A 25,389-nucleotide genomic window follows, 5' to 3' on the forward strand; every position below is an offset into this window, starting at 1 on the left:
CAATTATGTATTTCAGCTAAAATCCAAGCTCTGCTTAATATTTATTGGTTGGCTAATCCAAGCAGTAGTTCACTTGAGGAAGAAAAAGAAATTTCTAATATTATTTTCACAAAATTGGCAATATTAGAGAAATAATTAAAATCCAAGTGTGTGGGTTTTCTAAGTTCATGTACTTAAACCAGTTCTCTCTGTTTATCCTTCATGAGTTTTAACAACAAGCAACCCCTTCTGGATAATACTGCATGCCTTTACCCAACTATGATTTTAGCCAGAATGTGGGTGGCAGCTGTTGTGCTCCTGTTTTTACCAATGTCTGGAATATCAGATTTGGAAGTCTTTGTTTAAAGAAATGTGGCTTGTTGCTATAGATACATAATTTTTTTTCAATTTTTATTGGAAGTCTAACTTGCTCTTCTCCAGACTTATGAGCTAAGACTAACTTGCAAGACTTGCTTTGCTGAAATCATGACAGACTGAAATGTACATAGGAATTGGTGAAACTTTCAGACTAGTGGAATTACCTGATTTAGGAAATAACACTGCGGAGGTTCTTAAGCTCCCCCTCTCCAAGTACCCTTAACAACAGAGGTGTGTGAACTCTCCAGGGGCTCTGGAGCAGTCTGCCACAAGCTTGAAATTTCTTTGAAGATTCTGTTTTTCATCTTAAGATATCATAGGTTTTTGTATACTACTCCATAATATGTTCATGTTTGTTTTGACTTTTCAAAATATTTTATGTTGTCAGATAAATTATGTAACTTTTCCTTCCAGATCTTTAAGGAAAATAGGTGTTCCAGAAAGATGTCATGTTTATTCCATGGCTTACACTGGTGCCTTTTGAAAAGCACAACATAGTGGTTTTAAGAATTTATTTTTTCAGCTATTAAAAAATTTTAGAATTAATTAAATACCAGGGAACATTAAATACCTGGAGTGTTTTTCCATTGAACTTCAGCCCACCAGACTACCAATATGTGATAATACATGTAAAACTGCTTTGAAATAGTCCAGTGCTATATTTGTGTTAAATTCTACCATTTGTTGATTTTTTCTTCTTCTCTGTGGAGTTGTGCACTTCAGCTTTCCCCAGCTCATTTGCTCCTGTGAAGTTTTCATGTTAGAGTTTTAGAATGTGCTTTGAAGTGAGACAGGCCTAGATTTAAATCACATCTCTATCACTTACCTTCTCTTACACTCAGTTTTCCCATCTGTAAAGTGGGAATAATGGTATCCATTTCTCAGGGTTGTTGTGAGGATTAAATGAGGCCATATGTATAATGTGCCTAGCACATAGAAGGTGGCCCCCAAGTGGTAGCTCCTCTTCCTGTGTACCTCATTGTCCCCTAGTATGTCTGGGCTGAATTCTGTGACTGTGCTCGCTCCTGGGCTCTGTGAGCTGGTGTAGTTGGGTAAGGGAAGAACTCTGGGTCTCTTCTGCTAACATTCTCATTGTTCTGTTTTCTAGATGTGAGATGTGAGGTTCTTTGACATTTGCCAGCAAACGATGTCTGCACCTTTTTCATGCAAAAGACAAAAGCAATCATCTGGGTAAAAATAGTACCTTCCTAATTACATTCTGGTCTGAACCATGTGCGATTCTGAAATTCCAAGGATTCTAGGATTTTATTTGATGGATTTGCATATTGAAATATTGTGGTCCTTATCTGAGTGGATTTTGATAATTTCTTTGGAAAATATTGATTATTTGTTTTGGATAGGGGTTTAAAGGTAGGATCTGCAATCCCCAAACTTGAATCATATAATAATAACAAACACAGACATTGTCCCAGACACTAAGTGCCTTAAAAATATTAACTCATTTAATCTTACGAGCAACCCTGTGAGGAAGGTGGTCTTATCATTCTTTAATTTTTTTTTTTTTTTTTTTGCGATACGCCGGCCTCTCACCGTTGTGGCCTCTCCCGTTGCGGAGCACAGGCTCCGGACGCGCAGGCTCAGCGGCCATGGCTCACGGGCCCAGCTGCTCCGCGGCATGTGGGATCCTCCCGGACCGGGGCACGAACCCGCGTCCCCTGCATCGGCAGGCGGACTCTCAACCACTGCGCCACCAGGGAAGCCCTTAAAAATTTTTATTGGGGTATATTTGATTTACAATGTTGTATTCGTTTCAGGTGTACAGCAAAGTGAATCAGTTATAAATATACATATATCCACTCTTTTTTGAGATTCTTTTCCCATATAGGCCATAACAGAATATTGAGTAGAGTTTCCTGTTCTATACAGTAGGCTCTTATTAGTTGTCTATTTTATCTATAGTAGTGTGTATATGTCAATCCCAATCTCCCAATTTATCCCTCCCCCCTCTTATCCTCTGGTAACCGTAAGTTTGTTTTCTGCATCTGTGACTCTACTTCTGTTTGTAACTAAGTTCATTTGTACCCATTTTTTAGATTCCACATATAAGTGATATATGATATTTGTCTTTCTGTGTATGACTGACTTCACTCAGTATGACAATCACTAGGTCCATCCATTTTGCTGCAAATGGCATTATTTTGTTCTTTTTTAATGGCTGAGTAATATTCCATTGTATATATGTGCCACATATTCTTTATCCATTCATCTGTCGATGGACACTTAGGTTGCTTCCATGTCCTGGCTATTGTAAATAGTGCTGCAGTGAACATTGGGGTGCATGTATCTTTTCGAACTATGGTTTTCTCCAGGTGTATGCCTAGGAGTGGGATTGCTGGGTCATATGGTAGTTCTATTTTTAGTTTTTTAAGGAACCTCCATACTGTTCTCTATAGTGACTGTACCAATTTACATTCCTACCAACAGTGTAGGAGGGTTCCCTTTTCTCCACACCTTCTCCAGCATTTATTGTTTGTAGATTTTTTGATGATGGCCATTCTGAGCAGTGTGAGGTGGTACCTCATTGTAATTTTGATTTGCATTTCTCTAATAATTAGTGATGTTGAGCATCTTTTCATATGCCTTTGGCCATCTGTATGTCTTCTTTGGAGAAATGTCTATTTAGATATTCTGCCCAATTTTTGATTGGGTTGTTTTTCTTTTTGATACTGAGCTGCAGGATCTGTTTGTATATTTTGGAGATTAATCCCTTGTTGGTTGCTTTGTTTGCAAATATTTTCTCCCATTCTGAGCATTGTCTTTTTGTTTTGTCATTCTTACCTTATAAATGAAGAAATTGTGGTAAAGAGAAGTTAAGTAACTTGCCTTAGGCCACATAGCTAGTAAGTGGACGAGCCAGAATTTGAAACCAAGGAGGCTGGATTGCAATTCAGAATCTATGCATGTATACATGCATCTGCATGCATGTGCACACTCACGCACACTATACACATGTCTGTGTGGGTGTGCCTATCTACCTATCTACCTATCTAGTTGCAGTAGTATCCTAGGGGGATGGTCTCTACATTCTCACTTTTTTTTAGTGTAATACCTGGTGTCATATTGTCATCAAATCCCAGCTCCATCATTACCTAGCTGCACCTCAGTTTTCTCACTTATAAAATGTGGGCAATAACAGTACCCACTTTTGTCACCCAAGTTTCTTGGCTGCAAGCAACAGCAACCAACTCCAGTTGACATAAGCAAAACAGATTTCTTGGAAACGTATTAGGAAGGCTGGCAAATCAGGTTCAGAAAATGGCAGAAACCAAGGAAAACGGCAGGACCAGGTTAGGTACTGCTTCCATAGGTCCTAGACTCTGGAAGCCACATTTGGCACCACCACTGATTACTTGATGTCTCTACTGTTGCCAACACCTTGATGGGATTATCAAAGTAGCCCAGTTCAGGGCAACTGCTCATGCCCTAGCCCAGGAAACAGGCAGTATCTGGATCCGGCAGTGGGATTCTGCCTTTCATCAAGATTCACTCAATGGTGGTTTTTCAAAAACAAAAGGGAAAAAGGTTCAGAACAACCAAAATGTTTTAGACAGGTACAAAGCAAATCAAAACAAAATGAAACAAACAAAAGCTACCGGACAAAAGTCTACAATTCACCTCATAGGGTTATTGCAAGGATTAAGTGAAGGGCATGCATGTAGTAAGAACCCTGTAACTATTACCTTTTATTATTACTTACATACTATTTTGCAGCAGGCAAACTTATCAAACTTATTTAAATGTATAGCATCTGATATAATCGTCACAGCAGCCCTATGAGGTAGGTATTATTTTCCTCTATTTCCCGGTTGAGTAAATTGAGGCTCAGAGAATTAATGTAAATATCACCTAAAGTCATAGCTAGTTGATGGTAGATCAGGATTTAAATGCAAATCTTCTGACTTGTTCAGTACTTTTGCCATACTGTGTGCAATCAGGGGAAGAAGAGAACTTTCTCTCTACATTTGGGTCTTATCTTGACTTCCTGTCCTTAGAAATGTTATAACCACCTTCCCAAATGAGTTGTTGTGGTATAGGTTGGCAATTAAGAGTACAGAACCAAATTTGAATTCTGCCTCTACTACTTCCTAACTGTGCGACTTCTGCCAATTAATTAAGCCTCTTTGAACCTCGGTTTTCTCATCTGTAGAATGGGGACACTAGTACCTCACTCATAGCGTTACAGTGAAGATGATATTAGATAATAGATGAAAAGTGCTTGCCATAGTTCTTGGCACAAAATAATTCTCATTATTCAGGTATTATTATTATTGCTGGATAAATGCAAGAAGGGGTGAGTAGTAGAAGCAAGGTGTCCACTGACATAATTATCTTGGTAGTCTAGGTATCACCCCCCTTTTGCTTGAATTACCCATGTGTGCCTATGTGTATGGTCTCTCTGCTTAGCCAACTTTTGAGGCCTAACCTAAGTTCCATTCTCTATGAGGTCTCCTATTGTTCTATCCTCTATCAATCTTTCCCTTCTCTGCATGCCTATAGAGTCTGCATTGTCAGTACAGTCCTTCCTCGGTATCTGTGAGGGATTGATTCCAGGACCTCCATTGACACCAAAATCCATGGATGCTTAAATCCCTTATTTAAAATAGCATATTTGCATATAACCTACACGCATCCTCCCATATACTTTAAATCATCTATAGATTATTTATAATACCTATATAATGTAAATACTATATAAATAGTTATAAACACAATGTAAGTGCTATATAAATAGTTGCTGGGGTGTGGCAAGTTCAAGTTTTGCTTTTTTGGATCTTTCTGGAATTTAAAAAAGTATTTTCGATCTGTGATTGGTTGAATCTGCAGCTGTGGAACCTGTTGATACAGAGGGCTGACTGTACCATGTAACTATGCACTTCTAAAATCTTTTGTATGGTTTCAGCTAGTGCAGTGGACTAAATATTTGTACCCCCTAAAATTCAAACGTTGAAAACATATCCCCAGTGTGATGATATTTAGAGGTGTGGCCTTTGGGAGGTGATTAGGTCATGATGTTTGGAACCCTTATGAATGGAATTAGTGTCCTTACAGTCAGGCCCCAGAAAAATCCTCCACTGCTGCCATGTGAGGACACAGTGAGAAGACTGCCCTCTGCACACTGGAAGAGAGCTCTCACCAGAACCAGACCATGCTGGCACCCTGGTCTTGAACTTCCAGCCTCCAGAACTATGAGAAATAAATATCTGTTGTTTTAACCCACCCAGTGTATGGTACTTTGTTATAGCAGCCTGAACTAACTGAGATAGCTAGTCTGTAGACTTCTGGAGGATGGGTGGTTAGCGTCACACAGTGACAGACAGAGCTAAGTAACACAAAATAGTTGCCTAATAATTGCTTGTGATTAATTTTCCTGGATCATTAGTAGGAAAAGCCAATAAACCTTGGTGAATAATAATACCATATATGACATAATTATTTTTAAAAGCCCATCACAAGTGTAATGTCGTGCAAACCTCGTGCGTCCCTCTGAGGAAGACACAGAACATCTTTTGTTACTTTGCCATAACCACAGAAAGGGCTCTCTTGTTTTCATTCCATTCTGCTGTGCTGCCCAGGAGAACTATCTGTGCTAAAATTTCCCTAGGAATAGATCTGCTTTTAACTAGGCAAACAGAGAATACTTTGATCCTATAGTTTTTAATTAGCATCATATGTAAAAGGTCAGGGCCTACTTGAAGGAGTCCTGAAGCAAAAGATCCATTGAGGTACCTTGGGCAGTGACTCTGAGCCCCAATGTCTGCTGCATAATGAAGGAGATCTTTAAGGGTCTTTTCAGATCTGCTCTTCTGTGACCTGGACAGTATATTAGTTAGGATAATGCTAGCTGCGGTAACCAATAAACCCCCAAAGTTCAGTGCCTTAACACAGTTTATTTATTGGTTATGCAGTGGTTCAATACTGGTGTTCCTAGTCAGTGGTAGTCATGACTAAGCTCTGCTCTGTGTATGCATTTAGGGACCAAGCCTTGTAGATGTTCCAACGCTTTCAACTTGGTGTATCCAAGGTTGCTCTGGGTGTCAACATCCAGCAAGTGGGAGGGAAAGAGCATAGAGGATTTTGCAGGTAAGGGGCCAGGCCTGGAAGTGTTGCACATAACTTTTGTTTACATTTTATTAGCCAGACATGACTACTATTAACTGCGATGGACGTTGGGAAGTGTAGTCTAGCTGGGTGCCAGGAAAAAGAGAACATGCACTTGGTGAAGTAGTTTCTGCCACAGATAATAGTCATCATCATCATAATTAACATTTTGGGATACTTCTGTGCCAGGTTCTGTGCTATGTGTTTACATGTATTGTTTCATTTAGGTCTTGCAACACTAATGAGGTGGGCACTATTTTCAATCCTAATTTTTGGATGAGAAAACTGAGGTTCCAATCATACAACAAGTTATTCTAAAGCTGCACTTTGAACCTGGCTCTATTTGACCCCAGAGCTGGACCTCTTAACCTCTATACTTTTGTAACTGTCCTATGAGATTGTTCTATGTTGGAACATATCCTACTGGGTTGTAACCTAATGGAAACACAGATCATTTAGTAAAAGGCTTTCTTTAGTTCTTTGGGTGTTTATATCGTGTTATAGCTGGCCAACTTCCCAGTCATATTTCAGCTCTCCACAGGTGAGCCTTCAAAAAATGTCCATAGATGAAATATACTGCTTCAAGCAGATTCTTATCCACAGTTTCTCTTGGAACGTTGTCCATGGAGGGTATATGAAGTGTTTATGAACCCAGGAAATGATGATTGGAAATGAGGTTAGAAATCTCACAAGCTACCTCTCTGATGAGGTTTCCAGCTCCCTTTGAGTCGTATGGGACACTGATCTAACTGCACTCTGGTGGTATTGAGAAAGTTCTGCTTTGGGTCTTGGCCATCATCAGAAGGGCTAGGAAGTGAAGCATTCGAGGATGCAGATTAGCACAGCTCTGTGGCCAAAGCTATAAAGAAGCCAGACTGCCTGGAGTCAGGAGCCTCCCACACTGAAGGCAGCTGGCCTTCAGGTGCCTGGTGTACCGAGGTGGAGCGTGCACCTGGAGAGAGCAGAGACCTGGTTACAGCAAAACCCCAGCTCTGTGAGTGGGGAGGGCTGTGGCAAACTTGGATTTCACACCAGTTGACCAGAGATGGTAGCCTGACTGGGGAGATTTAGAAGCCTGATAGGAGGTTAACCAATGTTGGGAGAAATATATATATCAACTCAAAGATTTGGATGAAATAGTACCAGTCTCAGAAAGTTGTGAGAATTAAATGAGCTATGCATGTAAAGTTCTCAGAACAGGGCCTGATACTTAGGAAGCACTCAAAAAATATTTGCTATTATTGTTAATTTTGTATATTTCTGATCATTTCCTGAAGATAGTCTTGGGAGTAGAATGGTGGGGTTGAGGAGTGTATCTGTTTTTAAGATCTTGAATGCATATTGCCAGATTGCTCGACGGAAAGGCATACTACTTTGCTCTCTCACCAGTAGTGCATGGCAGTGCCTTTTGTCTGAAACTCTCTTATTACTTGTCCTTATCCATCTCTATACAAATGATTCATGGGACAAGGATCATGTCTAATTCACCATTTTATCTTTATTACTTGATGCAGTGCCTGATAGGTAACAGTTGCTTAATAAATATTTGTGAAATTAATGACCTATGTCAACTCTGGGTACTTTTATTTAAAAATTTTGGCTTATTTTTAAGCAAAAGCTTTCTCTGAGTTTATTGTTTGCCTTTTAATGTTGTTTGTGACATTATTTTAATTTGCATTTCTCTGATTAGTAATAAGACAGAAGATATTTTCCTCATGTTTACTGATAATTTGTATTTCTTTTTTTTGTGAATTGTCCATATCATTTATTTATTTTTCCATTGGAGTGTTTGTCCTCTATTATTGATTTTAAGCATTTTCTATGTATTAGAGCTATTTAATCTTTTTTCATATATGGTATAAGTCTCTGACTTTGTTGTTTGTGTCTTAATTTTGTTTATGACATTTTTTTGACATGCAGAATATTTTATTATTATATGGTTAAATCTTTGCATCTTTATAGTTTTGTCTTTGGTGTTACACTTAGAATGATTTCTTTACTCCAAGATTATGCTTTCCTTTAGTTTTTATAGCTTCAGTTTTTTGCCTTTAACTTTTTACATCATCTGGAATTCATGTTGGCGCAATTTACCCCCAAATAGGTAACGATTGTCACAGTATCTTTCTTTCCCCACGGATTTGAAATATCATCCTTATCATATACTACAATTGGTATGTACTTTAGAGGCTGTTTCTGTCCTTCCTTTCTTTCCTGATCCATTGATCTACCAGTCTAGTCCTCTGCTGGTATCATGCTGTTTTAATTATTGTTGCTTTAAGGAACATTTAAGTATCTGGCAGGGCAAGTTCTTCATTACTCTTTTTTTTTCCAAAAATATCTTGTTTATTAAATAGATCAGCAAACATAAAAAACGTGCTATGTATGTATTTATCTTCTGAGATTTGCAATTCCCCAAAATACTTTTTTTCTTCTTTCAAAATATGCAGATATTTTTACAGATAGTGGTTCTAGAAGGCTGGTGTAACCAAAGCATATACTTTTTTTTGTGTGTGAAAACATTTCCAGCTCCTTATTTTGCAGAGTACTGTAGCATTTTACAGCTAGAAATTACCTTCAAGATCATCTAGTCCAGCTACCTTATTTCACAAATGAGGCATTCAAACTTCAACGGTCAGGCAGTTAGTGGCAAGACTAGGGAGAGAACCAAGCAAGGGCTCCTGACTCCACAATATCAACACAAAAGAGATGATAATGAATAATTATCCTATCATCTCATGCACTGACATCCATGAGAGCATTTAACACATACCCTTTGACATAGAATTCTCCTGAAATTCGCTTATTCTTTCCCTTCTCTTCCTCACACCCCAATTTAAAGGTCTAAACAAACCGCTTTCTACTTCTATCATTTTATAAATATAAATGTTATATGTAGTACTTAGTATTTTACCAGAAAACTACAATAAGATAAATTTAGACTATAGTTTGAGCATGTAATTATAGTATGTCAGGAAACAAAGAGAGTTAAAAATACAAAGCTAAGCCCACAGAAATAAATGTTGTACAAGACACTCATTACATTATGGAAATCCAAAATAATTTGCAAAATCTCTTTCTGAAGAGTTTTGTTCAGCCTTGTAGCACAGAATCATCAAATTGAGCTGTGCTTTTGGATATGCCCAAACTGTACCTTTTAAAGTAAGTGTTAGCAGTTAAGGAGATTAGATTGCAGAGCCTTTGGAATAGATATGTAGCCTATCATATTTAGCTCACTTGGCCTAAATCACTCTGACCGACAAAGACCAAAAGTTATGTTCGCCTCAGATGTACATGTTGGCCTCTTGAGAAGTGTTTGGATTGTAACATTTACAACTCTGAGCCCAAGTAGCGTGATTGTACTCCAACAGCCTGCAGGCTCAGAAATAAAGATCTTTGATGGGAGTTCTTGCCAAGGAGTCAATATTGAATAGGCAGAGATCATGCAAAGTTGAGAAGTAATTATCTAGCCGGGATTTAAATTGGCGTAGGAGGAGATTTGAAAGAGGATGGGGACCTATGACTCTATTCCTGTTTGAAAAGATCTGATACATAATTGCACATTTCAATGTCAGCATTCAAGAATGTTTTATATCTCTCACTAAAGGATCTGTTTATAATAATGGACAAGGGAGACCTTTGCCAGTCTTGGAAAAGAAATTGCCTTGGTGGAAGAAAGTCATGCACCAATGAACTCCTCCTGTTGGATTATATTTTAATGTTACGCCCCTCATCCTCATCAGTAAAGAGTTGAACACTCTTTTGGTATGTTTCATGCCAGTAGGCATAGTGGAAGCTTATGGATTTGGGGCTAGGTTCCATGGTATGGTGGACAGAAGTTAGGCAAAGAGTTTTCGTTTCATTTCAGCCACTATGTGTCTGGGCACATCACCATCCTCCGGCTCAAATATTACCCTTTCTGACTCATGGACATCACTGAGAACCTGACGAATATTATGGCTGCTGCAGAGAAATGTATACGTATACATTACTCCCTTCCCCCACCAACACACACAAAGTTCAGAATCTCTGGTTGAGGTGATAGCCAGATCCCTTCTTATTCTATTAGGCCCTCTGCTCAAAAAGGTTTCTTTACAAAGTAAATTATAGGTGGGATGCCAGAGAAAATATGAGAGGGTGGTTTCGAGTATATGAAAGTGAACAATATACCCTTAGTGGTTCTATTTTTAATGATGGGCTTTTCCACATTGTCTGTGTGTGTATATGTACATGTGCATATGCAAAATTTGATGGAAGATGACCAATACAGTGCTTAGCAGTTACTCACCATCCTCTCATTTTGGGTAACTTTGGTAGTTGGTCTTCCCTAAGAAAGAAGGCAAATAGATGATTTTAGTCTAATTGTGAGACTTCTGCGGTCTATAACTTCTGAAATATCTTGTATTCTCAGTATTATATACATGTGAATTTCTTGATGAAAGATAGAGTATATCTGCTGTCGTGTTATATTTAGTGAGAAAGTCTCTACATCTCTTATTTCTTCATTAATTTATCCATTTTGAAATATGGTAATTAAGAGGAAATCAAGAATATACTTAGATTTTTAGGGGCTTGAGACAAGAGTGTGTTATAAACATGCTTCTAACTCTTGGTCTCCACTTACCCCCTAGTAGCCTCTATTTCCAGCCCCCAGTTTTCTTATATAATGTCTGCTTGAAAATTTGGGTTCAAGTCCAATGTACAAACGTCAAACAGTTGACGTGCATGATTTAAGTTGGTACTATTCTCAGAAAGCTAGAATATTATTTATTTGGTAATTATACTTCTCATTTTAGACACACACTGCAATGGTTAATATGGCTAGAATTGTCCACATATTTTTACATTGAATTTTAAATTCATAATTGTACCTGCTGTTGGCCAATTTAAACCCAATACATGTCAGAATTAAGTTAAAAACCTGGCACTTTGGGTATGTCTAATGATCTTTGTCTCAACTGGGTTGTGTTTATGAGACTCTCGTTTCCATTTACAGCCTTTTGTATAAAATAAGAGAACAAAATGCAATAAAATATTCAAATGATTGCATAAACACTGATGGCTGTATAAAGATGGTGACCCAGCTAAAAATGTAGTTGTTGGCTAGTAGTGTAGCTTGCATAAAAGTCTAATGTAAAAAAGCCAATGATCACCTTTACGTTGTAGGTAAATCTAACCTTTGGCAAAGTTAACACTCATCATATGTCCTGGGTAGCTCTAGGAAGCAGTTTCAATAAGCAGATCTATTCAGCTCTTTTTAAAATATATTTTTTAACATTAAAGTATTATATGCAACAAGCTTTTTTAAAAGGTCTAATAATGATAAAAGGCCTTTAATGAAAAACATCAGTCCCTTGCCCCATCTCATTCTCTAGTGGCAACCTTTTAAAATCTGTAGCTATTTCTTCTGATATTTACTTCCATTTTTCAAATTACACACACACACACACACACACACACACACACAAACACACTTTTTATTAGAGTTTAGACATTACCTACTGATTCTTCATCATGTCAAATCTGGATTTTAGCTCACATAGTTACTCTTTTCTCCCTCATGCCACATATTCCCAATATATCGCATGTTTTTGTTTAAATCTATATTATACTTTTACTATACCATGTTTATGCAAATATCATTCACTGCTGAGCCTATTGGTGAACTAAGACTACATTTACTTTCTTTTTCAACTTTGTTTTTCCTGAAGTTACTTACTGACTGACTTCCATGGTTTTGTTGTTGTTGTTTGTTTGTTTTATGTTACATTTGTGCTTGACTGAGCTAGGATGCCCTTATATGGTGCACTCACATGCCTGGCAATTGGTGCTAACTGTTGACTATGAGCTCAGTTAGAACTTTCAACCAGAGTGCCTTTGGTTCTCCTCCATGTGACATTTCCTTTTGGCTTGAACTCTGATTGGATGGTACCTAGTTTCCAAAAAGAAGGAAGTGGTGCTGCCAGTCCTCTTAAAGCTTGTATTCAGCACTCTCAGAATGTCACTTTTGGTGTATTCCATTGGTCAAAGCCAGTTATAAGTCCAGCCTAGATTCAAGCGGAGGGAAAATAAGCTCCAACCGTTGATGTGAGGAACCGCAGGAGCACAGAGGAATTGCTAGGAATCATCTTTGGAGACTAGCTGCCATACCTAGTTTCATCAAAGATAGAATTTGTGTTGCTGCCCTCCATTCTTCTTATTGGTTTTGTGTGATTTTTCAAGAGGAAAACGGGACAGCAGTATTTTTACCATCTTGAAATCAGAAATCCATTCAACTTAAAAAAATTGTTTGCTTATTAGATATCAAGACTTTATACTTATGATTTTAAAAAATATTATCATTGTTGGGATTTGATTCCTCAGACTGCCACAGCAGATTGTTGCTCAACATTAATTAACTTGGTCTGCACAGCGCTGGCCAATGAATTAAATTAAAAGGTGGCAGGGAGTGGGAGAAGGAAGCTGATACTCAACCATTCATTTATTTGTTCATTCTTCATTTGTAAAGGGATATTACAACAGGACTCTTTATATCTCAGTTTTAGCTGAGGCCCCAAAAGGTTGAGAACAACATCTCCAGTTCTAAAGTGGGACCCTTTCATATAGGACTTGCAATGGAGATTTCTAGAAACTGGTTTTGTAATCCATATCCCATCAGCAATCTTGAAGGTATTAAAGGGTTGAAGTTAAAGAAACAGGCAGAGAGAGAATTCCTTTGTAGAGAATTACTAGATTGCAGTGGCATGCTCTGTCACATCTCCACTGTGCCTCAATTAGGGTGGGGAAATGGGTACCTTTCCCACACCTTATGTCAAATGAGAGGGACTTAGAAGGGATCATTCTGAGAGCTTGCTATCTGTCTCTTGAAGATTAGGAGACACAGAACACAGGTTTCTGATTCTTCTCTGAGAAATCGATTAAAGTCTCTGTCTGTAGACCTGAGGAAGAAGAGAAGGGGATGCGGGAGGGAGCAAAAGTAAAAGAAACGGGGGGAAAGGAGATGCATTGTTTTGCTGCTATGGATGATTTGCTTTTGTGCTATGGGCGTATGGGAAAATCAGCTTGGAGACATCTTTAAAAAAGACTTTCCAAGAGGTTATCTGGAGGGAGAGGCAAAGTGTGCAGCAGGAGGTGGAGCTCAGAATCCCAGAGCTGAAAGTTGGAATTTTAAGAGGCCACCCAGAAGGATAGACATATAGATCAATGGAAAAGAATTGAGACCCCAGACATAAGCCCATACATCTACAGTTGTCTGATTTTCAACAAGGATGTCAAGAGCATTCAATGGGGGAAGGATAGTGTTGGGACAACGGGATATCCACATGCAAAAGGAGGAAGTTGGACTCTGACTTTATACCATGTACAAAAATGAACTCAAAATGGATCAAAGGCTTAAACATAAGAGCTAAAATTATAATAAAATCCTTAGATGAAAACATAAGGGTAAATATTCATGACCTTGGATTCTAATAATAAAAATGACAACAGCTATCATTTCTTGAGCTTAGTAGAGCCCAGGCACTTTCATTTGCATTATCACATTGAATTCTCATAACCACCTTGGGAGATAGGGAGTATTACTGTTTCCATTTTACAGACTGAGATTCAGAGAAGTTAAGTGACTTGCCCAAGGTCGTACAGCTAGTAAGTGGTAGGGCCCAGGATTCAAATGCTGTTCTACTTGACTCAACAGCTCAAACAGTTAGGCACAGCACTACACAGCCACCTTGAAGTCTGCAGTTGCAGACCTGGATTTCTTACTGGGGGAAGTCAGTCTGGACCCCTGAGGCCATTATTGCTGACTACCAGTGGATGAGCCCACCTCATTCACTGCAATTCAGCCCCATGCCTTGCTCTCTCATCTCCTACTTTTGTACCATCTGCAGCTGGCCTACGTCTTCCCATTTCTGCAGGAGTGGAACATCTGGTTAACCCTTTCCTTCTGTAGGCGACCTCAGGGGAGGGTATGAGTGAGTCAAGGGCTGCTCCTGGAGAGGTCTGGCAATGCTTTTACTCTTCATTAAATGTTTATGTGCATTATATACTTTATTATATGCAATCGGGTTTCTTATATGGTACTCCAGTGCATAAATGACTCCCTAGACACATTTGTGAGTTTTCATTGTTATAATATAAAGGCCAGCCAAGTTACAAGGCAGACATGTTTTAAACTATTCATTTATTCCTGGTACAGTAACCAAATCCAGGGGAGATCTGGCTTTACACCCTCCACAGGATTGCTTGCTGGACAGCATCAGTATTTCTATTGGTCAGAACGTTTCAGTTTTGAATCTGAGTAGTCAGGAAGATGGGAAAGGCCATGGGTAGAATATTACCCCCATTTTCAGTTTATTTTAGATTAACTTGTACCCTGTTGTTCTATGGGCTAGTTTATATAACATAAATTTAGATCTTAGGAAGGCTGATATCTTTATATTGAGAAGATGATGAAGCCATGGGTATTAAGAAATATGACTTCATACATTGATTCATTCATTCATTTTTTTAAACTGACTTTTACTGAGCATTTACTCTGTTCTCAGCAGAGTGCTAGGCACTAAATGTGTAGATATGAATATAAGACGTGGTGTTCATCTTCAAAGAACCCACCCTCTAGTGGGGCAACATGTGAATTTACAGTTTCAGTGTAGTGTGATAACTGCTATGAAAGAGATATGCCCAGAGTATTAGGAGAAAACAGATTAGAGAGTGGTGCATGAAGGAAAAATGGCTGATGAATAGCCATTCATTAAAGTCAACACTTTTCTTCACAGAAAAGTATTTGCTTCAGAGAAGTAGGTGTTTAGCTGGCTGCAATAGAGATGGCCCCCTGGACAACCTGGGAACCCATGTATTAGAGATGGTGGATTGCTGAGGGCCTGGCACCCTGCATGGAGAAGGGCTGATCTGCCTACTCTTCAGGTGCCCAGTACTGTTACATGAGCAAGAAAGAAACTTCTATGAGGTCTGAGCGATTATACATTTCAGAGTTTACATATTACAGCAGTTATCCCATCCTCATCGATATAGTTATGAGGTCATGTCAGCTTTCATAATATCTTGATTCTGGCTCTTCCCCTCCATCAACTCTGCCACCATTAAGGTCCTCATTGTGGCCCTCCTGGACTACAGCAACAACCTTCTAACTGCTTTTTCTCCCTTGCCTTCAGCTCGCCTTGCTGACTAACTGGAAGACTATTATGTTTTACCCAACATGTTTCAGAGAAACAATGCTTTAGGCCAGAGAACTAATACTAAAGAAAGGACTGCTTCAGTGGTAGGCATGCCTCAGATGCTCATCGTGTGCAGGCAGCCTTCTCCTCTGCCCCTGTTCAAGGCAGTTTATAAAATAGCCCATGAGCTGGAACTCAACCAGAATTGCTTAGCTTTTCTCTAATTTAGGGACCCAGAGAGACGTCGTATAACATTTGCTGTTGGACACTAGAGAAGCGAGTTTGAGAGTATGAATGGTTCAGGCAAATCCATTCCTATTACCAGAAGGAGAACTCGAGGTACATGGGCTCCTGATTTGGTGGGAGAGTCAGGGTAGGTGATATTTTCATTCCAGCTCAGCTGCTTACTAGCTGTTGTGACATTGGACAAGTTACCTGACCTCCCTCTGACTTCAGTTTTTTCAGCTGTAATATAGGAATAAAAACAAATTAATAAAAATTAAATTCAAAAACAAAATTAAAAATATAGAAACCTCAGAGAGTTGTGAGGATTACATGAGGTGATGCATGTAAAGCAATTGGAATAGTGGCTGGCACATAGTAAGTTCTTAAATATTTTTACAATTATTGCTTTTAATATTGCATAAAAGAGTAGTTCTGTTATAGTGATTATCCCTCTGATTTAAAAAATTATTTCCATATTGAATAGAAGTTTCTAATAGTGTTTTAGAAAAATAAAGTTACCAAGTAGCCAAAGACTTCCATGGAGGGTACAGATTCTTCCTGGCTTGGAAATATAGCTTGCTCTGTTGCTGAAATGTATTTAAATCTATATCCCAATGACTTTCAGTTATTGCAGGTTCTTCCTCAGAGTTTGATCGTGTTTAGAAATGCAGTATAGTTGTGTCACTTTCTTTCCAAGTGGAGGAACAAACACAAGCAAAAATGGAGAACAATTTTTAGGGAAAGCTCTTGAAGACCATTTAGCTAAAGCTGTGACCAAAAGGAATATTGAAGTTTCTGGAGCTGTTTCAGGGTCAGTACAAAGTGTTGTGTTTTGAGTCAGGTTCTCTCAGGGGACTCCTACCCTTGTATTTCTTGTCCTCTGAAGCATCTTCATCACCTGCGCTTTCTGTTACAAAGAAGTGATTTGTGGTTTCTTATGTGCCACTTAGATCTGAAAGGGAAGATTTCAGATTCTCCTATCTCACCTTTTCCAACAAGACAAGGGCAGATGGGCAAGGGCACAGAGCATAAGCTTCATTCCCCTCTGGATCTGGTTAAGGAAGATTGGAAATAGCCACTGTTTCATCGTGAAGTTTCCTACCTATTTTGAATTGAGGGTAAATAGGTGCTGAGGCAAGTTTAGATAAAGACAGTAACCACCAGATCTTCAAAATAGGAATACAACTAGCTCCAAAGAAAGACTAGCATAGCCCAACTAGCACTCTATAATACAAAGCCTTAGAACAGAAGTCAGAAAACTTTTCCTGTAAAGGGCTAGATAAGTATTTTAAGTTTTGTGGGCCATATTATCTCTGTCATGAATACTTAATTGTACTGGGACAGCCATAGCCTATACATAAACAAACAGGCAAAGTTGTGTTGCAGTAAAACTTTATTTACAATAACAGGCAGTGGGCAGGATTTGGTCCAAGGGCTGTAGTTTCCTGACCTCCTATTTAGAGATTGATAAAACTCTAGGCTATGACAAGGAAGTGAGCCTAGGACAGAACTTAGGCTCCTTCTGATCCCAAGGGTGATAGGTGAGGAACACTAGCATGACCCTGCATTGAAATCTGTAGGGAGATGAAGGCACAGTAAGAACAGAGTCTGTGGGTCCCTATCCCTTAGAAACTCTAAAGAGATGGGGTGGGGTGAGAGGAGGGGCATTCTTGCTAATCCACAATGATTTATACTTTGGTAGGTCATCAAAAGGGTTCAACTCAAGGTGAGATAATGGAGCTACCATGACCTATTGACCTTGTTATGTCATCAAAAGAAACAACTTTTGGGCTTCCCTGTTGGTGCAGTGGTTGAGAGTCCGCCTGCCGATGCAGGGGACACGGGTTCGTGCCCCGGTCCGGGAAGATCCCACATGCCGTGGAGCGGCTGGGCCCGGGAGCCATGGCCGCTGAGCCTGTGCGTCCGTAGCCTGTGCTCCGCAACGGGAGAGGCCACAACAGTGAGAGGACCGCGTACCGCAAAAAAAAAAAAAAAAAGAAAAGAAACAACTTTTGACCAGAAAATGGTGGATTACTTCCTAGCGATCTGCACATTACCCAGAAGCCTCTAGGTTATTGCAGTTATTAATAAAATTCCAAATATGTCAATAACGATTTGCCAACACCATAGTGTGTGTGTGTGTGTGTGTGTGTGTGTGTTTTAAGCAAGCACTTTGGCTAATTCCTCTCTTTATTCCCTTGGGACAGAATCATAGATTTGTCAAAGGGAATGGGCTGGTGGGCAGCCCTTCGGCAAGTTTTGCCTGAACTTTTCCATTGTTGGTGTGCATGCATTTGCACAAAGGAGAATATGATCCAGGGAAAGCAGCCCACACCAAGAGTGGGGATGACTGAAAAGGCATTTGATGTCTCATGTATTTAGAGGAAATTCAAAATACAAACGTTTGCTCATAGTTGCAGTGAGGAGAGGGGTCAACATTAGCTTAACAATGTAATACACTGAGTCTTGTCTACTTTCTAGAGGGGGGAAAAACAAAACGTATTTAGCAGAGGCAGACCTTTATTTAATTAGCTCTGATGTAAAGATTTCTTGTCTTTTGCAGCTACACAGCTTTAAGAGAGTTCCTGGTACCTGAAGTCCAGCTCCTACTGGGACTAATTCCATCCAGACAACTCCAAGTATGTTCATTAGGCGCTGATTAGGTTTCACACAGGTGGGGAAAGTTAGGGGCACAGATAGAGAGGCGGTGCTGATTGTGTTAAGCATAAAACACCATCTGTTTCCCACGTAAGAAAAGCAACTGCGTCCATGCTTCTTGAGGGCTACCAGGCCACTGTTGAAGCTGTCGCTCCCTCCTTTACTTGCTTTCATTCTCCAGCTACATTTACAGTCTCAAAACAAGTTGGTAAGAATTAAGAAAACACAAAATATCTGAAGGCTGTTGAAAAAGATGCTAAGTTCTTAACTATCACTTTCGGTCTTGCTGATCAGAGTGAATGGGAATTTTTTTTCCCTAATGCAAGCATTGTACTTGGCATGAAAATAGAGTCCTACGTTGATTCCTTTTCAAGTGTAAGGAGTTTTTTTTCCCCCAAGGCAAACAGCCTTCCCAGTTAGCCAGCTCTTCAAGGCCCTTTAATATTGTTTTGTTTGGGACCAAAGAATGCAAATGAGCTGACACGCAGATTCCCCTTTTCTAAGAAAATAAACAGCCTGGAGTCGCCTGGGGGAGGAGGGGCAGCAGTTGATGGAGTGAGCTGATGGGCACTTGAGTTCACCTGATAAGGGGTCCCCGCTACTTTGTTGCTTGCCCATACAGAGCCAGGGGCTCACAATGCTGCGCTCATTCCCTCCAGCTTCCCAGAGCAAACCACCGCACCACCTGGCCTTTCCCCATTCACCATTTCTCTTGCCTGCTGAAGAAAACTTTCCTGCCCAGCAGGTGGTACGGGGGGGGCCATAGTGCGGTGCAAAGCTTGTCCCCACTTCTGCTCTTCAATTCATGACCTCACTGGCAAAGGGTCCCATCTTTATTATTGTAAGAGCTCAGCAAAGCCAGCTGGAAGCCAATCAGCATGACTCCCGCCCCCACCCCAGGCAAATGAGGGGAGCAGGCAGCCTGGCCCTAGCGTCGTGGCCAGCAAGCCGTTCTGGGGCTCCCCCGGTAAACGTCAGTTCTGTGGGTGCAGCGTGGGGTGTGCAGCCTGCGGCTGGAATGGGGGGGAGAGGAGAGCCTTGCTGATGCCTGCTCCCATTGGATCCTCTGGGGCAGCTTTGCTGTACTTCTGGGGGAGTAAGCCCCCAGCATGCTCTGAGGGCAGCTGCAGTGGGGGAAGGGATGCCTGTCACCACTCTTAGAAACAAAGGGCTGAGACTTCTTCACCATGGAGTCTGATGCTGGGTAACTAAACCTCCCAGCCTCCTTTCTGCAGCACGGCGGTCCTGGCTACTTCTTATGGTGGTCATTTTATATACATATGTAGGGCATGGCCTCAGCAGGAATGCTTCCCAAATTGGAAATCAGTTTTCCAATAACGTGACCCCTCAGTCTGCTCTTTGCCAATGATTAGTAATGTTATTCCTAACCTGGCACTCAAGGCCCTCCACCATTCAACACTCACTCGCTACACCTCTTACCTGATCTCTGAGGGATCCAGGTTTAGTTCTCTAACCCTTCTGAGCATACCTCCACCCTCGCGTCTGAACATATGCCATTTCTTCTGACTGGAATGCCTACATTCTATTCTTCCTTCCATTAAGTTCCAACCTATTCCTCAAAGGGCATTTAAGCCTTCTCCAAGTCTGTCAGACTATTTAGACCTCTTCCTCCTCTGAATACCTCTGGCATTGTCTGTTTTCCTTTGGGGCACTTAGCATATGCCTGCTGGGATTCTTTTTTTTGGGTAACATTTTAATTAATTAATTTTAACATCTTATTTGGAGTATAACTGCTTTACAATGGTTTGTCAATTTCTGCTGTATAACAAAGTGAATCAGCTATACATATACATATATCCCCATATCCCCTCCCTCTTGTGTCTCTCTCCCACCCTCCCTATCCCACCCCTCTAGGTGGTCACAAAGCACTGAGCTGATCTCCCTGTGCTATGCGGCTACTTCCCACTAGCTATCTATTTTACGTTTGGTAGTGTATATATGTCCATGCCACTCTCTCACTTTGTCTCAGCTTACCCTTCCCCCTCCCCGTGTCCTCAAGTCCATTCTCTACATCTGTGTCTTTATTCCTGTCCTGCCCCTAGGTTATTCAGAACCATTTTTTTTCTAGATTCCGTACATATGTGTTAGCATACGGTGTTTGTTTTTCTCTTTCTGACTTACTTCACTCTGTATGACAGACTCTAGGTCCATCCACCTCACTGCAGATAACTCAGTTTCATTGCTTTTTATGGCTGAGTAATATTCCATTGTATGTATGTGCCACATCTTTTTTTTTAACATCTTTATTGGAGTATAGTTGCTTTACAATGGTGTGTTAGTTTCTGCTTTATAACAAAGTGAATCAGCTATACATATACATATATCCCCATATCCCCTCCCTCTTGCATCTCCCTCCCACCCTCCCTATCCCATCCTTCTAGGTGGACACAAAGCACCGAGCTGATCTCCCTGTGCCATGCAACTGCTTTCCATTAGCTATCTATTTTACATTTTGTAGTGTATATATGTCCATGCCACTCTCTCACTTCGCCTGCTGGGATTCTTAATGTGTGTCTCTCATGATTTTATTTTGCCTCTACCAATAGATTGTTAGCTTTCTGGAGGCAGAGGCTTTTTCTTATCTCCCTTATAGAACTTAGCACAGTGCTAGGAAAATAGTAGGGACCCAGTAAATATCAATTCATTTGGCCACTTGTAGATTCACAACTCTTGATAGCATGGGTTAATGTTTCTTTTTCCTATATTGGGCCTTTTCCCTACCATAAAAAGGGACGAGATGGGAAGAGAAACTAAGGTTTGTGTGTGTGCAATGTATGGCTCACACACATACATACCTACCTCATTTATTCCTTTTGGTAATCTAATGAGGGTTGTTATCCCCATTGTATAGATAAGGAAAACTGAAGCTCAGAGAGAGAAATGATTTGCCTAGGTTTACACAGCTAGGAAGTTGCAGTGCTGTATTTGAATCCAGGTTGGTCTGATGCCAAAGCCAACGTTTTTTCTTCTATTATAGCGACTCTCGTGTACCAGGGCCCAGGTAGGTGATGGGGGTAGGAACTGAAGTCTAGAAAGAATAGATTTTATTTTTTATTATTCTTCAAATATGATTCAACAAGCATTTGCTGTTTAGTAAAGCATTTGGTACACACTGTATTGGATACTAGGAGGGATACAGAGAAGAATAAGATAAAATCCCTGACTTCTGGGGCTTCCCTGGTGGCGCAGTGGTTGGGAGTCTGCCTGCTGATCAGGGGACACGGGTTCGTGCCCCGGTCCGGGAGGATCCCACATGGTGTGGAGCGGCTGGGCCCGTGGGCCATGGCCGCTGAGCCTGCATGTCCGTAGCCTAAAAAAAAAAAAAAAAATCCCTGACTTCTCGGAGCTCAGCATCTCACAGAGGAAAAAATACCTATTGAATCAAATTCTTATAAAAAGCTAGCTCTGAAATAGAGCTATAGGTTAATGAGGAAATGAGAGAAGGATAGATTTTGACTGAAATTGTTGAAGTCATGTTGGAAAAGGTATAATTTTAGTTGTGTTTTAATGGAAATGTCAGATTTTTACAAGTAAACAGAGAGAGAAAGAACTTTCCAGATTAGGGGAAAGTTGGAGCAAAGAAACTAAGTTTGGAAGGGCCCTAGATGAATGTTCGGGTAAGGATTCACTCCGGAGCCCAGCACCATCAGCTGAGTAGTGTTGCAGTCACAAAATCCTGGTTGGAGAGATGCTGTCTTGTTCTCTTGTCCTACGTCTAGGGCACAATCCATCTATAAATGAATAAGATTCTTGGTCTCAGTGATGATAGTACCTGAAGTCTTAAACTCAAGCAGTGAATAGCCCATCACAGTGGCCTATGAACCTCTCCTCTGACTCAATGAATTGTTGCAGGGTCATGATTTCACAGACACTGTATATCCATATTTTTTTCTTCTTGATTGCCATATTGAATGATTATAGAAGGGAAATTCCTAATTAGAAGTAATTCAACAAGGCACATTAAAATTCCACAATCCATTTCCTTTAAAGTTGATGGGAAAGTTTCTTTGGGGAAAAATAGGTGAGTGCACGATTTTTAAATCATAGTAATTCTAACCATGAACAGAGGCCCCTGAGCAAAAGTCAACATTATGGACTGAATGTTTGTGTCTCTCCAAAATTTGTATACTGAAATCCTAACCCCACAATGCGATGGTATTAGGAGGTAGGGCCTTTGGGAGGTGATTAGATCATAAGAATGGAGCCCTCATGAATGGGATAAGTGCCCTTATAAAAGAGACCCCAGAGAGCTGTCTTCCCACCTACACCATGTGAGGACACAGCAAGACAGACATCTGTGAACCAGGAAGCAGGTTCTCACCAGATGCTGAATCTGCCAGCGCCTTGATCTTGGACTTCCCAGCCTCCAGTACTGTGAGAAATAAACTTCTGTTGTTTAAGCCACCCATCTATGGTATTCTGTTACAGCAGTCTGAACTAAGACAGTCAACATGAGGGGGGAAAAGAGATCTTGTTTGTCTAGGATAAGAAATTCTGATTGTTCTCTTAACTGCCTCTCTAGAGGCAATACGGTGTTCTAGAAAGAACATAGGCTTTGGAATCAGACAGACATGTTTTTAAATCCCAGCTCTGCAACTTAGTAGCTACATGATCAAGTTACTTTACCTCTCTGATCTGCATTTCCTTCATCTGTAAAATAAGGATGATTAAGAGCCTCCTTGTTAGGCTGTTGTGAAGATTAAAACAGATAACGCATATACACGTACCTGGCCCAGTGCATGGCATACAGTAAGGCCTTGATATATAATACTGTTATTTTGATTATATTTAGTAAAATTTTTCTGCTTCCAACACAGTTGCACCCCCCCCCATTTTGATTATAGTCCACATGAAGGGTAGGGACCATGCTTGCTTTGTCTAGCACCTCATAGCATTACTATTGTAGGTACTCAATAAATATTTGTTGAATGAATGGATGGAAAGAACAGCATCTAGTAAAGTGCATAATACCTAGCTGACACTTAGTAATTATTTGTTAAACTGACTTGCAACCAGCCCAATTGCATAAGGAACAGAGAAACAGAAAGCCCAAGAATCCTTAAGATTCTATCAGCCATCATTTTCTCACCAATCTTTGTAAATGGAAAGTTATGAGTTTCCCCTCTCTACCTTTTAGTGACCTGGTCTGTCATCCTCTCCAAAATGGAAGTTAAACAAAAGGGTCAAAAGCTAACTCCTCAACGGAGAATAAAAACTGACCAGTCACAAGCGTTTCCCTTTTTAAGGCAATTGCTTGCTGCTAACCTCTTGAAAGGAGCATCTGCTGGGAGGTTGAGAGACTGAGGTGCTCATTGCTTGCACTAAGATTGAAATATAGCTGTGGTCACATCCTGAGAGGCCTGAAATCTGCTTGGGATCCAACAGAGAGGAAAGGATAGTGTTTAATTCATTTTGGATGAAAATATAAATCTCTACTTTAGAATTGCTCTTTCTTTTCATTTGGCCCTTCTGCAGTTTGAAACCAAATCTTTAACAGTTGCTTTATGTTCACTATCAGCCAATATTTATATAAAAATGTCAGCCTTCCATAAGACTTAGATTTCTATCTTCATTAAGCACATATTTACTGAGCACCCTGCCAGGCCCTGGGACCCTTCTAGGGACTCACACGAGTTTGCTTAATCAATCCCAAGAAAGTCTTTATTTGGCTAAATGGCATCACAATCTTTGCATGCTAAATTTGATTCCAAGATTTTTAGAGATGCTTTCATCTTGTTTATGTCAGAGTGGGCAGCTGCCTCCACGGCTGCATTGGCAGGACAAGGAAAATAAGTCTAACCTAAAATATCCCTTTATTCATTCCCAGGCTAAAAATCTCTATCCTTAGTATCACCAACAAAGTCAGTAGCAAAGGAGGGAGCATTATCATTGTTGTAGAGGGCCCCAGGTGACAAAAAATAAGTTTTGTCATTTCTGTTAACATGGTGGCCCAGGTTCCCTGGTCTACTGTGGTACATAGAAGCTTGGCCTCTGAAGGGTTTCTGTGAGGGGCAAGAATGGCTAACGCCACCTGAGGCGGGTGGGCGCTAGAGAATAGAATACTTAACTGAGCAACTGTGAAATAAGAGGGAATGGAAAAGATGCCTGAGGGTGGAGCCAGAGATACGTACATGCTTCCACATGATCCTGTGAATGACCCTCTCTTGCAGGAAGTCAAAATGTAGTCTGAGTAACTTCAGGTTCAAATTCAGTGAAACCCATACTTCGGGACCACTGCCTGCCCTTTTGTTTGAATTGAATGTTATTTTCTTTGTTTGTTTGCTTGTTTGTCTGTGACCTAAGTACATTAGTGGTGCTCTCTTTACAAAGATCAGCAGCATTATCCCCTAAACTTAAGTTCGGAGGTCAGGGTATCCTTTGTCCACAATAAAAACTCTGCCAAAGGTCTTCTCATATCTGGAAGAACTTCTCTCTCAGAGTTCTAGGGAGGGCATTTTCCTTCCTCTGAGATTCATTTGAACAAACTGAGAAGTTGACAATGAGCATGAATTGTCCTCCATTACCCATATGTCCACCTTATCCCATCTTGAATGCCACAGCTCTAAGTGTATAAAGGGGTCGGTACAGTGTGACGAGAAGGAGAGAGAGAATTGGCGAGAAAGCCAGAACAGAGGGAGTGGGAGATAGAGGGGGAGGGGGAGAGGGAACCAAGGGAATGACGAGAGCTTTAAAGCTGTATTTTGTTATATGCCAGGGGTTGTTAAAGGTCCAGATGATGTAGCAGTAAACAGAACAGACATAACCCTTGCTCTCATGGAGTTTACAGTCCAGTGAGGGACGACAGACAATAAGCAAGATTGCTTGATTGAAAGATTGA

Source organism: Orcinus orca, chromosome X (assembly GCF_937001465.1).
Source record: "Orcinus orca chromosome X, mOrcOrc1.1, whole genome shotgun sequence".
Classification (NCBI taxonomy): Eukaryota; Metazoa; Chordata; class Mammalia; order Artiodactyla; family Delphinidae; genus Orcinus; species Orcinus orca.